This window comes from Callithrix jacchus, chromosome 6, assembly GCF_049354715.1.
Source record: "Callithrix jacchus isolate 240 chromosome 6, calJac240_pri, whole genome shotgun sequence".
In the NCBI taxonomy this organism is placed as follows: domain Eukaryota; kingdom Metazoa; phylum Chordata; class Mammalia; order Primates; family Cebidae; genus Callithrix; species Callithrix jacchus.
This window is the reverse complement of record NC_133507.1, coordinates 156,399,572-156,405,571: the sequence shown is the minus strand read 5'-3', so window position 1 is coordinate 156,405,571 and position 6,000 is coordinate 156,399,572. Positions and strand designations below refer to the sequence as shown.

General features: G+C 44.9%; 1 pseudogene; it reads left to right on the top strand.

Moving 5' to 3' along the window:
• Positions 1-2,239: 2,239 nt before the first annotated feature.
• LOC100385591 (centrosomal protein of 19 kDa pseudogene) lies at positions 2,240-5,363 on the top strand (annotated as a pseudogene).
• Positions 5,364-6,000: the final 637 nt, after the last annotated feature.

Genomic DNA, 6,000 nt, shown 5'->3' with positions numbered 1-6,000 from the left:
TTCAAATGTGTGGTTAAAATACTTTCTTTTACAAAACACAACACTGCCAGAGGTAACAAAAACCCTTCTGGAATGATGTGCCTTCCCTTCTTGAGACAGACCACACACAAGAAACTGAGCCCTGCCCACAGTCAATGCCCCTGATTGTCCTGAGTCCCGATTTCTCACCAGTAGCTGGAGCTGCCAGGAAATCAGAACTGTGTGTGGAAAAGCCAAGGTGAAACAAATCCATCTGGGCCACGGGCAGAAAAAAAAAATTCTATTTGTTAAATCCTAAGGTCTTTTTAAAATTTGATTTTGAGACAGAGTCTCGCTCTGCCACCCAGGCTGGAGTGCAGCGGTGTGATCGTGGCTCACTGCAACCTCTGCCCCCTGGGTTCAAGCGATTCTCCTGCCTCAGCCTCCTGAGTAGCTGAGATTATAGGTACCCACCACTATACCTGGCTAATTTTTGTATTTTTAGTAGAGATAGAGTTTCACCATCTTGGTCAGGGTGATCTTGAACTCCTGACCTCGTGATCCACCCGCCTCAGCCTCCCAAAGTGTTAGGATTACAGGCATAAGCCACCATGCCTGGCCAATCCTAAGGTCTTAATCCATAAAAACAGTCAAGGATGGTGGAATTGGAAGCCTCGAAAGTGTCACGGTGGATGGGTGACTTGCACTCTCTCAGCTGGGCTCTGTGCCCCTTCTCATCAATGATGAATGAAGACACCATCTGAGAAGCAATGGAAAAAGCTTATTTCTGAGATTATGATTCCAATCAGTTCATTATGTTACCTGTCCTGGGGCTTCTGGCATTTTCCCAGCCGTGAGCAGATCCCCCTCTCCATTCTACGAGTCCTTGGGTCTTGGAGTTGTTGACAGGAATTTGCCAAGGTCTGGAGGAAATTGGGTCCCCGTGGGTGGCTTCCCCACATGGACAGCCAGCTGCGACGGGATGAAGAATCGCTTCTTCAGGCTGTCAGATGCTTTGGTCCTCGGGCTGCTCCTAATATTTTTTCCGCAAAGCTAACACAAGATGGGATGCTTCCTCTTTTAAGTAGACTTGGCAAGGGCCTTATTGTTCATATAAACAATAGTGAGAAGAGCTATCCATGGCTTTTTAAAAAATCCTTTGCCCAAATCAATACTAGTGTTTCTGTTCTGAAACCCAGTGTATTAAATTGTGTGTACCAGTGCTGTCCAATGGAAGTTTCCAGAATGGTGGCAATATTCCATGCTGTGCTATCCCACATAGTACTCGCATGTGGCTAGTGAGTAGTACCTGACCCGTGGCAACTGCAACTGAGGAAGTGACTTTTAAATTTTATTTTACGTAATTTAAATGTGAATAGCCACGTGTCATCTATATAACGTTTATAGTTATGCACTGTCTTATGAAGTTTAACATACACTGAGATATGACCCAGCAAGCCTATTCCTAAGTATTTATCCAAGAGAAATTAAAGCAAACAAACACACAGAGAATCATATGCAAATGTCTGTGGCAGCTTTATTCATGATAGACAGAGATAAGAAACCACACACATGTCTATCAGCTGCGGAGCAGGAAAACAAATGACGGTATAGTCATGTAATGAAATATTACCCAAAGGTAAAAAGAAACACAACTTCTGATGCACAGCAACAATTTGCCAAAGGAAAGAGTGTCTAATTGTATGATTTCACCTCTCTAGGGAAGGCAAAACTACAGAGACAGAAAGCAGAGCGGTATGCTGGGAGCAGAGGGGAAGGGAGGACCACCAAGAGGCAGAGGGGACATTTTCCAAAAATTGACACACTGTATTTCTCGAATATAGGAAGTGGTGGTTGCATGACTGTCTACTGTCTACTGTCACAAGGCTCATTGAGCTGTACACTTAGAAAGGGTGACTTTCGGTGAGCCCTAGCTGCTGCTGTGGAAATGACTCAACCAGTGCCCCTCAGGACTCTGAACTCCCACATACCATTGTGGGAACCAGTATATGGTCCCCTGTGCTGGTCCTGCCTTTACTCCCAGGGAATTCACCTGGCCACATCAGTAGACTGTGGCTGTTGCCTCTTCCTGCAGGGCCAGACTCTGCCCAGCCAAGTTGACTTAGGTGTTCCTCTTTGCATTGCTGTTGGGTGGAAACAACCCTCTCCCAGCAGTATAGATGGTGGCCTGCAGAAGAAGATGTCCTTTCTGTATTTCCCCAAGGTAGGAAGTCATTATGCCTTACGCATTTTCATCAGATGTCCTCCGATATCCTCTGAAATGTGTGTGGAAATGATGTGTACTGCCAAGAAGTATGGGATCTGATTCCAGCCTCCAGCTAGTACCCTCATCTGGAGAATGAAATCAAGGGGAGACTTGGCTTGTGCATTCTGCCAGTTCAAAAGTTTTCAGAGTTTTCAGATTGCACCCAAGCGGCTGAACAGATAAAGAATAACCCACGACACAAGAGTTACTTGTACCAAGGATTCCTGAGGCAGCTAGAGAAGCTATCCAGTTTTTTATGAGGTTACCTGTGGGGGCAGAGTTTGGCAGAAACAGTGGAACAAATTTGACTGGAAACCACCACTGATCCTGAAAAAGACCAGAGTACACTGGATGACGAGGAGCCTCCCAAAGGGAAAATCATCATGGATTAACTTTTTCAGAAAAACCAGAAGAAGGATGATTCAAATTTTGTATGTGACATTGAGGTCAAACTCCCCCAGGATCAACTGCAATCCTGTGTCTGGGACACAGTCAGCTCACGAGTTCCGACGCGGAGCACTCAAACAATCTATCAGGCTAGCAGAATATTCATGTTCATAACAATAACATTGATTTGTTCTGGAAAAATCTTTACAGAACACTAAAATGTATATCTTGAGTCATGAGGGGATTCACTACGTTACTTTTCAAAACCAGGACATTAGAGCATCTACTATGTAGGTGCATGAGAAAAACAGGAAAAATGGAATAAAGGAATTTGCTCTTTTTCTTTTTCTTTTTTGAGACAGGGTCTTTCTCTGTCACCCAGGCTAGAGTGCAGTGGTGAGATCTCAGCTCACTGCAACCTCTGAATCCCGGGCCCAAGCAATCCTCCCAACTTAGCCCTCCAAGAAGCTGAAACTACAGGCATGTGCCACCACACCCAGCTAATTTTTTTTGTAGAGATGGGGTTTTTGTCTTGTTACCCAGGCTGGTCTCAGACTCCTGGACTCAAGCAATCTGCCCAAATCCCAGGCCTTCCAAAGTGCTAGGATTACAGGCATCAGCCATCGGACCTGGAAGGAATCTGCCTTTAAGGAGCCTGTCATCTAATTGGAAGATGTCAACAACCTGTGAAAAGGTAGTTAGCAGTATTGGGCAACCACAAATGGGAGCCAGATGCTTGATAATGGCTAAAGAAGGTCAGATGACCCAGATAACTGCAGAGAATAGCAATGGAAGACTTTGTCCTTTAGTGAAGAGATAGGACTTTGCTGGCCCTTGAAATGGTATTTGGATAGAAGCTTGTGTAGGATTCTAGAGAAGAGCAACTGAAAAGAAAGGGAGCGGAGATAGTAAAGAGAATATATGTATGTGTGTGTATATGTGTGTGTATGTGTGTGTGTGTGTGTGTGTATATGTATATATATATATATTTATATATATGCATATCTATTTAGGAACAGTAAGTAAATTATAGTCTAACAAGACTGGGGTGGGGGGTGATCTGGTTTGGCTGTGTCCCCACCCAATCTCATCTTGAATTGTAGTTCCCATAATCCTCGCATGTCGTGGAAGGGACCTGGTGGAAGGTAATCAAATCATGCGGGTGGTTACCCTTATGCTGTTCTCATGATAGTGAATGAATTCTCACAAGATGATGGTTTCATAAGGGGCTTTTCCCCCCTTTGCTTGGCACTTCTCCTTGCTGCTGCCATGTGAAGAAGGACATGTTTTCTGCCCCTTCCACCAAGAGTATAAGTTTCCTGAGGCCTCCCTAGCCAGGCAGAACTGTGAGTCAACTAAACCTCCCTTCTTTATAAATCACACAGTCTTGGGTATGTTCTTCATAGCAGAGTGAGAAGAAGCTATACAGGGGCCATATTTGGTTACCAGGGAATCATCTTTTTGTGTATTTAATTCTGGAGAAGTCTCTGCAAAATGCCTGCAGCTCCAAGTAGATGTCACTTTAAGGACAGAAGGGGAATTCTGCCCCTCGGGTGTCAGGAAATATACACTGAAGACATTCTGAAGCCCTGGACCTTCTCCCACAAACAACACGTTTGTTTATGAAATGGGAAATCCTCCTACAATAAATGAACAATAGATATTGTCAGTTTAGGGCTACTCAGGACTTTGGATCTACAAGAGAAGATCTTTGCTTAGCATGGTCACCTGCGACTTCACACCTCTAAGCTTACTATAATATTGCTAACTTGCTAGAAACTCTGTTTTCTCTAAGAAAATTAATATTCATAGAATAAAACTGTAGAAACAATTTTTAAAAATTGGTGAATTTTACTGTGTAAATTATGCTTCCATAACCAAAGTTTAAAAAATTCTATATAGCTTTTAAAATGAAAATTAGGAAATTCATTTCCTTCAAGGTTGATTCTTACATCTCTCTTCACCTATATAAATGACCAGAGCAAACACTAAAAGCCAAGTTGTAGGTAGCATCAGCAAGCTAGCCAGCGAAATGAAGCCCTCCTGGATCCGTCGGATCCATGATTTGAAAGAAAGCAGATGATTTTCCAAGAAACAACGTGCACCCTTGAAGCTGTAGTTCCATGCATTACAATGAAGGCAGGCTGACACAAGACAAGATTGTCTCATGAGCCACTTTTGCCCTCTCTGAATGGCACGCTTCAGGACCACAACACCTGGGACAGAGACAAGTTCCTGGGGAAATCCATCACCCCCAGTCTGGACCAGGAGGCAGGGATGGAGCCAGCCAGTCCATGCCGAGATCACCACTGAGCACAGCTGTGGAGAAGTTAATCTGCTGTGCTTCGAATGCTCACAGCACCCAGCATTGTGAAGTCAGAAAGGGATCAATTTTCATAAATACGAAGAACCTCACTTTGAAGGATGAGACTGAACTCGTTAGACTCCTGGAGAGGCACATTCTTAGTGAAGGGTGCACAAAAGCATTGATCTTAGCTTTAAAGATTGCGGGAGACCAAACACTCCCAGGAGCAGTGAGGGGCTGTCTACCAGCCCTGACTCTGAACCTCAGAATCATTACTTATCACATGATGAAGCTTTTGCTCCCTGTCACCAGCTGTTAGCATCCAAAGGTGGAATGAGAATTCCTCACATCCAGAATGACTTCCCATCTGGAGACCTCTCCTGCCAGGAAGAGTGTCCTCACGGAAGCCACCCTCCTGGTGTAAGCTTCAGAGACAGTGGCTGCTGAATGCTCAGAAGGCAGGCGAGGGAAACTGCCTGTAAGTGTCAAAGCACCTCACACATGGATTCACCCCGTTTCCTCCTGAGAGTCCACTAAAATACAGCAAAGGTTTTCACTTGTGTCTTTTGTTTTATTCTTTAGTCATAAATCTCCGAGGGCAAACAACAGAAGACAAGACAATAGCAGAAACGATTTGCAAGCCAAAGGGCGGCAGGACCCCTTGCAACTGACTAACCAAAAATAGAACAGGGAATCCTAATTTAGCAACTGAATTTCAACCCCAGAGATCCAGGAAGCTCAGGGATTGGTGGCATCCAGCACCCTGGAAGGAGGTGAGGGTGGGCTGAACACTAGAGGAAGAGTTTAAAGTCCGTTAACAGTACAGAGACTTCCAGATCTCCTTACTATGCCCACCAACCGGATGACCTCACCTCCACCCTGGTGGAGATTAGAGGAGCCACTGGAGGGAGAACAGACAGGCTCCGATTTGGGGGCAACAGTACCTCTGGGCCAGAAACACCATCCTGAGGGTGCCCAGGGGAATAAAAGGACATCCACCCTGCTTCTGCCAGGGGGCTCCCAGAACCTCAGCCTTTGAGCTTCTAAGAATGAGTTTGCTGGAGTCTGGGAACCTGAATCAACA